Raw genomic sequence first — 11,439 nt, forward strand, 5'->3', positions numbered from 1 at the left:
GGGAGAGAGAGAGAGGCAGAGACACAGGCAGAGGGAGAAGCAGGCTGCATGCAGGGAGCCCGACCTGGGACTCTATCCTGGGCCCCCAGGATCACACCCTGGGCTGAAGGCCGCGCTAGACCACTGAGCCACCTGGGCTGCCCCAAAATGTGCTGTTTTAAAAGTGCATTGGGGACACACTGTGGAGGTGTTTTGTTTTGTTTTGTTTTTGTACCATGGAGGTTTTTGAAAGGTCGTAAGACTGTGAAAAGAAGGGGTGAAACGCAGGGATCACAATGTGCGGAATTCAAAACTAGGTCAGATTCAGGCCAGTATTGCCTCGAGCAGAGCTACTCAACATGTGGTCCACAGCCTGGGGCAGAAATTGAGAGTTAATAAAGGATAAATTGAGGCCCATTTAAAAAAATTTTTAGAGTCTATTTGAGGAAGAAATGAGTTGAGTTGGGCATGGCCAAAGCAGAAGTGGTTGGGAGCATCCCGCCAACTTAGTTGGCTGTAGCTTCAGTGGTTGCGTGCTTCTGGGGAGCAGGGGCGGGGGTGGGGGGGGGTGCGGGGGTGGTGATTGGTTGTCTTTAGGTTTTGATTTCCTAGCCTTGAGGCATGGACAGGGGGTAGGTTTGTTTGGCTTTGCTTAGATGGGCTGCTAAGGTATTAGAGCCACCTCAGTCTACTGGCCTCATTGTTTAGTTAATTTAACAGGATTTAGACACTTTAAAAAAAAAGATTTTTATTTATTCACGAGAGACACACAGAGAGAGGCAAAGACACAGGCAGAGGGAGAAGCATGCTCCCTGCGGGGAGCCCAAGGCAGGACTGGATCCCAAAATCCTGGGGGAGGGAGGGGGGGCATGACCTGAGCTAGAGGCAGATGCTCAACCACGGAGCCCCCCAGGTGCCCAGGATTTAGAAACTTTTAAAGGCAATTTAACAGGATAATTTTGTTTATTGCATATAAAAATATAACCTAAAAATCTAGTAAGAGTTTAGAACTGTAATGTGTATATTTTGTTTTGTTTTTCTGTGATATTGTAGTTCATGATAAGAAATAGGTATTCTTTTAGAGGGGTGGGGGTGGCTCCTGGCTGGCTCAGTTGGAAGAGCATGTGACTCTTGATCTCTTGACTCTCGTTAGAGCCCCATGTTGGGTGTAGAGATTACTTCAATAAATAAAACTTTTTAAAAAATATTTTTTCTTTATCCTGGGTTCCCAGCATTTAGCACTCTAAACCTGTGTTATTTCCTAAACGATAGGAGCTATAAGGGCCTCCTTTATTCCCAGCTCCTGAAATAGCTCCAGAAGATAAAAGTGAAATGTGTGTTTTTTGTATTCCTAGTCCCTTTCAACCACACCTGATTTATGTTAATGGAGTGACTTCTGGAAAGTCCCACTGGGCAGGGGCTTGTTGCCAGGAGAACCAATCCTGTGATTAAAGGGTTGGAACTTTCAATCCCAGCCCCGCTGGGAGGTTGAGTCCAGTAACTGGTGGTCCAGGATTTGGCCAATGATGCTTATGTAATGAGCTTCTGGGTTTGGAGAGCTTCTGGGTTGGGAGCCCAGCTCCATGCTGAGGATGACCAGCTGGGAGAGGGCGTGGAGCTCTGGACCCCATCCCCCGACCTTGCCCTCTGCACCTCTGCCATCTGGCAGCGCCGAGTCCATCCTTCGTGGCCCACTGCTCATCTAGTGAGTCAATTGTTTTCCTGAGCCGCTCCAGCAAGTTACCCCGGCCTGAGGAGGGGGCCTGGGGATCTCCAATTTCTAGAAGCACAGGTAGTCTGGGCTTGAGATTGGCCTCTGAAGGGGGAAGAGGGGCAGGCCTGTAGGGTTGACCCCTTACCCTATGGAATCTGCTCGGTCTCCAGGTGGATGGTGTCCAAGTGGACTTCGATGGCAGGACACGCAGCTGGTATCACAGAATTGCTCGGCGATTGGGAAAAACCTACACGCATTGTGTGACTAGAAGTGTCAGAAGTAAAGAGGATATAAAGTGACACGTGGGAGTGTTTTTCCTTTAGATTTCCTAGTTCCCTTTGCTGGTCATCCATGTTTATCGTATTTTACGAGTCAGCATGCCACAGCAGATTGACATCTAAAGAAACTCATCCGTTTACTGCACTGGAGTCGGAACAATGCAAGGCAAGATTTTTCTCTGATGATTGGGGAAAAAGAGCAGGCGAGGGCACTAATTAAAAGTTGGCCATTAGGGCAGCCCAGGTGGCTCAGCGGTTTAGCACCCCCTTCAGTTCAGGGTGTGATCCTGGAGACCCAGGATTGAGTCCCACATCAGGCTCCCTGCATGGAGCCTGCTTCTCCCTCTGCTTCTCTCTTTGTGTGTCTCTCGTGAATAAATAAAATCTTAAAAAAACAAAACAAAAAAAAAACATGATCCCGGTGTCCTGGGATGGAGCCCACTCAGGCTCCCTTCTCGGTGGGGAGCCTGCTTCTCCTCTGCCTCTGCTCCTCCCCTCGCTCGTTCTCTCTCTCTCAAATAAAGAAGATCTAGAAAGAAAAGAAGAAAGAAGAAAGAAAGAAAGAAAGAAAGGAAGGAAGGAAGGAAGGAAGGAAGAAAGAAAGAAAGAAAGAAAAAGAAAAGAAAAAGAACAAAAGAAAGAAACTTGTGGTTAGCCCAGGCATGGAAGGATGGAAGGAGTGTGAGCTGCCACAGTAAGCAGGATTGAAAGCAGCAATTTAATGACAGCACTATTGGTCTGAGACCTGCAGAGCGCTCCCAGAACCTGGTACTATATTCAGATTTAAGTCTAGGCTGCTATTAAATAAATGAAGAACAAAATAATGGGGGGGCAGGGAGAAATGGAAGCTTTCCTCTTCTTATGCTAACCTCTTATAACCTGGGAGCTTGTAGCTATTTCCACCTTTTTATTTATTTTTATTTTTAAAGATTTTATTTATTTATTCAGGAGAGACACACACAGAGAGAGGCAGAGACACAGGCAGAGGGAGAAGCAGGCTCCCTGCGGGGAGCCCATGCAGGACTCGATCCCAGGACCCCAGGGTCACGCCCTGAGCTGAAGGCAGACGCGAAACCACTGAGCCCCCCAGGTGGCCCTATTTTCACATTCTTAAAAGAAGTCATTTATCCCTAAAGGAAATGTTATAAAGAAATCTAAGAAAGAACAGGAAAGTCTAATGTTACAAGACGCTGCAGGGAAATGTCACTGCGTAATGAGTCCCATATGGGGCGGGTGACAGATTCGGGCTTCGAGCCTCACCATGCACCATGTTGTTATGCAACAACACACACCCTCCTCCTGGGCCTCACCGCCTTACCCAGCAACACGCAGCCTACCGTGACGGAGCAGAACCCTTCGAGAAAGAAGAATACAGAGCAAAAAGGCCATCAGTAAAAACAAACCAAAAAAAAAAAAAAAAGCTCTTCTAAATGTACGGGGCAGGTTACCCGCCGGGGGGACGCATGGCTACACTTGGGGTCTCCAGTTTCATGGGGTCCAGCCTCACTACTCCGTGGGGCCAGCCCAGGAAACTCTCAAGATTGTGACCCACGTTCAATGAAACAAATTATATAGAAATGCATCTCGGTCCATAAAGCATGGCACACATATGAGAAAAATATTCGGGTTTTCCCTAAGCTGAGACGCTTCTGTGTGTATTTCTCCCCCAGCTCCCCCCGGTGTTTCTGCAGACCCTCGACACAGCCACATGCTACCACGGTGGCCTCTTCACACTCAAGTCATGAGATAGAAGCAGAGGGGAATTGAGCTGCAGCCTCGCCTTAGCCTCCGGACCCCTTGTCCACAAAGTTGGCCTCCTTGGTGGCAGCAATGTGCCGGGTGATGCCCAGATTGTGCTGAGGGCCTCTCCCTCGAGCAGCAGGCCCCGGACACCCAGCATCCACCTAACAGGAAATCCAGAAAGTAAGAACTGAGAAGATAGAAGGAAAACACATAAGTGTGTGTATGTGTCTGCACGCATTTCAAGAAAATTTCCAAGAAATGAAAAAGCTGTTTCCAAGTTGAAATGACTCACCACGTGTCTCACAGGAAAATTTTAAAGGCACAAGACCAAAGAAGAGCACTATGAAATATAAGAACCTCAGGAGCAAAGAACATTCTAAAATCTCCCGGAAAGGAAAAAATAAAAATGAAAAAAATCCATGTCACCATGCAAAGAATTGACAATTAGAATAGCAAACTTCTCTCTCTCTTTTTTTTTTTTTTTTTTTTAGAATAGCAAACTTCTCAAAAGCAACAGTGGAAGCTGGAAGAGAATGGGTTTTGGGGGACAATGTCTAAATTCCAAATCTAGAAGTCCATACTTGGCCAAATTATCAATCCTGTGTGAGAGGAGAATAAGATTTTTACAAGCAAAGTCTCAAAAAAAAAAAATTACCCTCTCTGCTTTACCAGACAGAAAGGGAATTTGGGGCTTAGGTAAGCAGTAAAGGGAATTCCAGACTGAGCAGCAGAGAAGCTCCTCATGCCCGCAGGGCAGCAAGATTGCCAAGGCCTCCAGGAGGGAGCTCTTCCAGAAAATAGAAGGTTGGCCCCATGGGTTCCTGGAACACTTCTAAGTTTTGAAAAAAAAAAAAAAAGTTTACATTTTACAATGTTGTGATTTATAATAAGACGTATATATTTAGTCTTTGTCCCTGTTTCTGGCAAAGGTCCTAAAACCTTTGGGATTTCCTGTGACCAGGGAGAGTGGTAAAAGGTGTCTTTTGTTTTGAGGTGACTTGGAGGATGGAGGCTGGTTGCCAGTGGAGCTACCCATGTGATTAAAGGGTTGGGCCTTGGGGTCCCACACCAGCCCTTCCTGGTGGAGACGGTGTCCAGTCACCAAGTGATGTACCCAAGCGTGCCTGGGCACTGAAGCCTCCAGAAACGTCCAGGACAGGGTTCAGAGAGCTTCTGGGTTGGGAGCCCAGCTCCATGCTGAGGATGACCAGCTGGGAGAGGGCGTGGAGCTCTGGAACCGTCCCCCGGCCTTGCCCTCTGCACCTCTGCCATCTGGCAGCGCCGAGTCCATCCTTCGTGGCCCACTGCTCATCTAGTGAGTCAATTGTTTTCCTGAGCCGCTCCAGCAAGTTACCCCGGCCTGAGGAGGGGGCCTGGGGATCTCCAATTTCTAGAAGCACAGGTAGCCTGGGCTTGAGATTGGCCTCTGAAGGGGGAAGAGGGGCAGGCCTGTAGGGCTGACCCCTTACCCTGTGGAATCTGCTCGGTCTCCACGTGGATGGTGTCCGGGTGGACTTCGATGGTGGAACAACCAGATGCCTGGGGTGGCGGGGGTGGGGTGGGGGGGAGCCTTCCGCACAACGGACTTAGAGTTAGTGTAGGGGAGGAGTTAGGGACGAGTACCCAAAACACTCAGCTGTGCGGAATGAGTTAACTCCAGCAAAATGTAAAGCAGTCGGAACCGGTACCATATGGCTCAATTTGGAATTTGGAAGAACGCACCGACGTGCCATAATTATTAACTGAGATTGGGAGGGGACTATGGGAGGATGGGGAGGGAGGGAAGGGATGGGAGTTACCAGCAGCAAGAAAGCCCGATCTTCATCTCCCACAGAGAGAGGAGAGGATCTGAACTCTGAGACTGAAAAATCAAGAAATAACGGTTGGAGCAAATTATTTAGAAATAAGTATTAAGGGCAGCCCGGGTGGCGCAGCGGTTTAGAGCCGCCTTCGGCCCAGGGCCTGGTCCAGGGGTCCTGGGATGGAGTCCCGCGGGCCTCGAGCCTGCTTCTCCTTCTGCCTGTCTCTGCCTGTCTCTCTGGGTCTCTCATGAATAAATAAATACAATCTTAAAACAAAGAAAAAGAAAGAAGCAGAAGCATTAAGAAAAAAGAAAGAAAAGAAACAGCAAATATGCAGAATGTGTCGGGGAGGGAAGTAGCCTGGCCGAGTCCCCTAGGAGGTGGGGCAGGGGACTGAGGCTTCTGCCACGATCACGAGATCCTGCAGTTTAGGGTGTGAAATATGCCGACTTTTTAAAGAGCGGCGTGTCCGGGTCAGACTGGGGACGGTGCGCATCTCCCCTCCTCCCCGTGATCCTGCCCCTCCCCCCCGCCTCAGGTTAGAGCACCGAGCCCGGGAGCCGGCCTGAGGGGGGTGGGGATGAAAAGTCAGGAAGATCCGCGCCGCGTGATGCACGGGGAGGAGCTTAGGCGGGGCGGGGCGGGGGCGGGGGTCCTAGAGGGGTCAGGGGCGGGGCGGGGGCGCAGGCCTCGGATTTTGACCGGATGACCTTCAGGCGGGCTTGGTTGCGGGCGGGGAGCGCGCGTGGTTAGGGCCCCGGGTTCAGTGCAGGCGCGGGCGAGGCCTCCAGGTACAGCGGCCCAGCAGCCCGGGGGTCCTGCGCACCTCCCACGGCCCTAAGCCGGAGGCCCAGGACCTGCCTCAGAAAGGAAGCCCCGGGGGGCTCAGAGGTTTAGCACCTGCCTTCGGCCCAGGGCCTGACCCTGGAGACCCTGGAGACCCGGGATCGAGTTCCACCTCGGGTCCCCTGCATGCAGCCTGTTTCTCCCTCTGCCTGTGTCTCTCATGAATAAATAAATCTTAAAGTAAAAGAAAAAAAAGGAAAAGAAAAGAAAAGAAGGAAAGGAAGCACCTGCGTGGCTCCGAGGAGGCGAAATCAGCCACTCGTGCCCAGCCCTCCTCCTTTGTGGAGCAGTTTGCCGTTGCTTGCCCGATTTCCAAAGGCTTAGTCACTTTTGCTTTTATTTTTAATTTTTTTAAAAAATTTATTTATGATAGTCACAGAGAGAGAGAGACACAGGCAGAGGGAGAAGCAGGCTCCACGCACCGGGAGCCCGACGTGGGATTCGATCCCGGGTCTCCAGGATCGCGCCCTGGGCCAAAGGCAGGCGCCAAACCGCTGCGCCACCCAGGGATCCCCACTTTTGCTTTTAATAGATGCCGGCAGGGGGCACCTACCGTCCTGCCGGGGCGATGGAGGCCACCCCAGTGAGGGACACCCGGGCCGTGCTCTGCTGGACAAGCCCCACCAACGTGGACCGACCTCGGTTGCTGGTGCGATGGGGGGCGTTCAAGGATGGGGCGCCGGGAGAGCGATGGGGACACCGATGGCAGCCCACCGGGGGGCACTTACTTAGCTTACTTTATACTTGCCATCTGCCGGTTTGCATTATCCCACCTCAAGGAGGTCGTCAAAAGAGGTGTTAATGGGTTGTTTTTGTTATTTTTAAATTTAGTGTAATCGTCTTCCTTTCACTTCCTTTCCCTCCCCCCACCGTGGGGCTATTGGTTTGCGGATTTGACTTAGAGGACAGATCGGCAGTTCTCGGGGGACGCTTCCGAAGTAACGTACCTAAAAAGGAAATTACATGTATAGTGTTTTGAAAGCATGTCCTCGAAGTACCAGCTTCCTGTGATTTACCAGCCGCTTAGGGGATGGGGGCTCGCCCGCGGGGTAGGGGGCGTTTCTGCTCTGCGGCCCGGGCGCCGGGTGAGGCCGTGTGCAAGCAGCACGGGAGAACAAACTAGAACAGATGAAGAAAATCACCAAGCACAAGACTGGATTCCTAGCGTCAACTGTTTGCTCAGGGCTGAGTGGTCGCCCTACCACCCCAACAGCGCCGCACTCTCGGCTAGCCAACGTCCTCCCCCCAGGGACCCCTCCGGGGAGTGCCCTGGGGCCTGCGTTCTCCGCTCTCCACCCGAGCTGTGGCCCGTTCCTGCCAAAGCCCTCCGCAGGGGACCCCGCCGCGCCTCCTGCTTTAGCACCAGGCTCCGAGAACTCTGCGCAGACAGGCAAGGGAGAGGTCACGTGTATCCTGAAGCGGGTGGAGGCGGCGTCGCCGATTGAAGGAAACCTCGTGGAACACGTCATTGCTTTGGAAAGGATCTTCCCCTAGGCTGGTAGTGGACATTTTTTTCTGAATTGTATGGAGTCCTGTTAAAGACCGCGTCCGTTTGAGGTTCTCCTGGCCCCGCGCAGGGAGGAATCTTACATGCCAACTTCCAGGCTGCTCTGGGAAACCACGTGTAGTAGCACAAATCCACAACCTACAAGCGCTCAGAAAGTATACTAGAATGTTCCACTAGTTAAAAACAGGCCTCCACAATTTTAAAAAGTATCTGGTTCGGACTGCCAACATGCATTATGGTCAGGCACGGCACTGCTGCACCAAGGGATGGAATTGGAGGATGTCAGTGGGATAAATATAAACTATCATCATGATTTTTAACTTTATGTACAGACTCCCAAGTTTAAAGAATGTCTCTTATTGAGCTGGCTATCCCAGTACCTAATTTTATTTCAATATAAGGTGCACAGCCCCTTTTCCAAAGATTTTTTTTTTTAAGATTTTACTTATTCATTCATAGAGACACAAAGAGAGGGGCGGGGGAGAGGGAGGGAGAGAGGCAGAGACCCAGGCAGAGGGAGAAACAGGCTCCATGTAGGGAGTGGAACTCCAGGATCACACCCCACACTTTTCCAAAGATTTTAATTTCTACACCCAATGTGAGGCTTGAACTCTCAACCCCAGGATCAAGAGTCACATGCTCTACCGACTGAGCCAGCCAGGTGCCCCAGCACCTTTTCCTTTAGTGATGTAAACCTTTAGTGATGTATAGACTACCTTTGGAATAATGGAATATTCAAATGTTACCTAAATAACTAAATATCCAAAGTAGCTTATTTTTATGCAGTATGAAAACTGTTTTTCAGTGATTTTCAAGTATGGCCCATGGCTTCAGATCATAAATCTCTCCCCAAAACATCAAGTTGGACACTCAATGCTTATGGACACTCTCTGGAAACCAGTTCCTGGACACAAAGCTGGAGCTCTTTTTCAAGGAATGGGTTTGCGGCCTACCAGGGTGCTGTAAGCTGTGCTTTTGTAATAGCATTATGGTTTGTGTAGTAACAACCTCAGTATAAATTACCAGTCACTACAATGTGATGTCTTAATTCAAGTTCTCCTGATTTAAGTTCCGTTTTGCTAAATATTCTGGCTGGAGGTTGCTCAGCCCCATGAATGGGGCTCATGCTCAGAACTTGAGAAGGATACTTTTGCATCAAGATTTTGAGTTGGTTGAGATTTCTGCTGGTTTCTTGGTTAAAATCGACTGATTGTCATCATAACCAAATTTAGTTTGTAGTTATTGGTTAACCCTGAAGTGGAGATGATGGGATTTAGTCAACAAGTTATATTTTTTTAAGGCCTAATGATTCCAATGAGCCATTCACACACACCTACTACTTAAACAGATGAACAGGTAATAAAATATGTAGTTGATCTTTGAACCCCTCCCCTCAGTAAAAAACCTGCACCTATCTTTCCACTCCGCACTTAATAGCCTACTGTTGACCGGAAGCCTGACAGCATATTAACATGTATTTTATAGGTCCTATACTATAGTTTTACTATAAAACTAGAGAAAAAAATACATTTACAGTACTGTAAAAAAAATTCAGTTCAAAAAAAAAAATCAGTTAAAACCCATGTTGCTCAAGGGTCAAGTGGATTGACATTTCACAGGCAGTGTGCTGCCTGGGGTTGTCCTGCTGAGCCCATTTCAATCAGGCTTTCTTCCTCTACTATTCAAACATTCGTCAAGTTCACCTTCTTGGTCCTTATCTTGACTAGTCTGCAAGAGATAACCCTGAAACACTGTCCACTCGACTTCCAGACCCCTCCCTGGATTCTACCTCAGGGACACGTTCTCGGGGTCACTTTGCCAGTTGGTCATCATGGTGACCAATCTCCAGCTCTGTCAGCGGGAGGAGTCTGTGCTTCCTAGATCTCACCCAGGGTTTTGGCTTCAAGTTATCTTACATTGAGATTTTTCCAGTAGCTCTTTAAATCTTTAGATTTCTCCGCTATCCTCCCAAGTGAAATACTCAACTGCTTATCTAATTCATCAGGTCAGATGTCCCTTCTGCCCCTGTGGCCTTCCTACGGGACTTGGTTTCCTCTTTCCCTGGATACTCACTTCTTACTTTCTCTCGCCATCGTGGGTCCAGCAAACTGGCCACCTTCTCCCTAGAACAGGTCAAGCGCACACTCCACTTCAGATTCTGCATTTGCTATTCTTTGCTTGGAACGTTCTGCCCTCAAATAGCCACATAGCCTTACTTGCTTTCAAGCTCCTATTCAAATCCTATCACAAAGGCCTTCCCAGACTATTAAAGTCCCTTTACAATTCCTCTCCACACACCTAACAAAGCCTAGGGCTTGAAAGACACTAAGAACTTGAAAGACACTAAGTATCAATCTTAGAACCAATAGACCTAAAGGACAGGCCTTGTGATGTGTACACATCTCCTGTTAACTCTTGCTCAAAGCAGCTTAACCAGACTCTTACCTGTAACGACTGAAAATATGGCTGGGTAGACTTGGATCCTTCACTTCCTACAGAGCCTCTGCCCCACTGCTCCTGTCCCTTTCCATAGCTAACTCTCTACTCCGGTCAGACCTCTCCTGTAATCAGGTGTTCAGGGTCACAACACTGACCGCGGCCCAAAAATTCTCCCATTTCAGAGAGGGCTGACTGGTCTCCTGGGTCAGCAACTGGCACTTTTTCTGTATTTTAAGGTCAGGTCAGAATGCTTAAAATTGCCACCTACTTGACTAGTTTCCAGTATTTGAGTTTGCTTCCACTAATCACCAGGGGGCACCATCAACCTTAGTGTCTCAGGCTGTGACCCACATGATGGACTCCCAAACCTCTAGGGCAAATTCCAGACAGCTAAATCACTGGATTTGCCCAAGTTCACATGTCTTAGGAGATGAGTCACTGGCTTGCCTTCAATTTAGTTTTAACCCTTAAGCTCTTAAGAATGGAATTAAAAGGCAAGGATCTGGGAAGCCATCTTCCAACACTTCTTGTAAACTCCAATTTTAGATCCTTTTAGTAAACAAGATCTTCATTGTTAACCAAGTCACTCCTGAGCTGCAGTTTTTTTCCCTGTACTCCCCCATTCAATCTCAACTGCCACCGTCAGGCAGCTAGAAAGCACGAGGATACCTTTTTCTTGCATCTCTAGCAGAAACCTTAGAGGCAGATAGAAACTGCTCTAGGTCTGTCACATGGATGCATTTTCCTTATTCTCCTTCAGACACCCATAGCCCTTTCAGATACAACAGGACACAACCAGCTATCCCACATTCCATCTACAACTTCATCTTTTAAAGCACGGCTGACAAACCTTCTAAGGAGTCACATGGTTGTTTTAGACTATGTAGGCCTTAAGGTCTGTCCTACCCTGCTCTTAGGAGCATGGCAATGTTCCAAAAAAAACCAGATACAAATTTTAAGTCTTCGTACTTTTCATATCCCACCAGCTATTTTTTTCCATTTAAAAAATATAAACACCTTAAAAGTCACCCAACAAGTGGCGGGACAAGCCAGTTTGCCAGCCCCATTCCAGATAGTTTGACACAAGCATTCCAGGAGATGTCTAGATTTCTCTAGAACTTGGCTCTACTT

The 11,439-nt window shown here is 48.7% G+C and overlaps 1 non-coding gene across 1 annotated transcript; it reads right to left on the reverse strand.

Moving 5' to 3' along the window:
• Positions 1-10,915: 10,915 nt before the first annotated feature.
• On the reverse strand, positions 10,916-11,049 carry LOC140608456 (small nucleolar RNA SNORA31). Its single transcript, XR_012010494.1, has one exon. It is a non-coding gene; the product is annotated as a small nucleolar RNA SNORA31 (small nucleolar RNA).
• Between the last annotated feature and the right edge of the window lie 390 nt (positions 11,050-11,439).

This window comes from Canis lupus, chromosome 17 (genome assembly GCF_048164855.1).
Source record: "Canis lupus baileyi chromosome 17, mCanLup2.hap1, whole genome shotgun sequence".
Classification (NCBI taxonomy): Eukaryota; Metazoa; Chordata; class Mammalia; order Carnivora; family Canidae; genus Canis; species Canis lupus.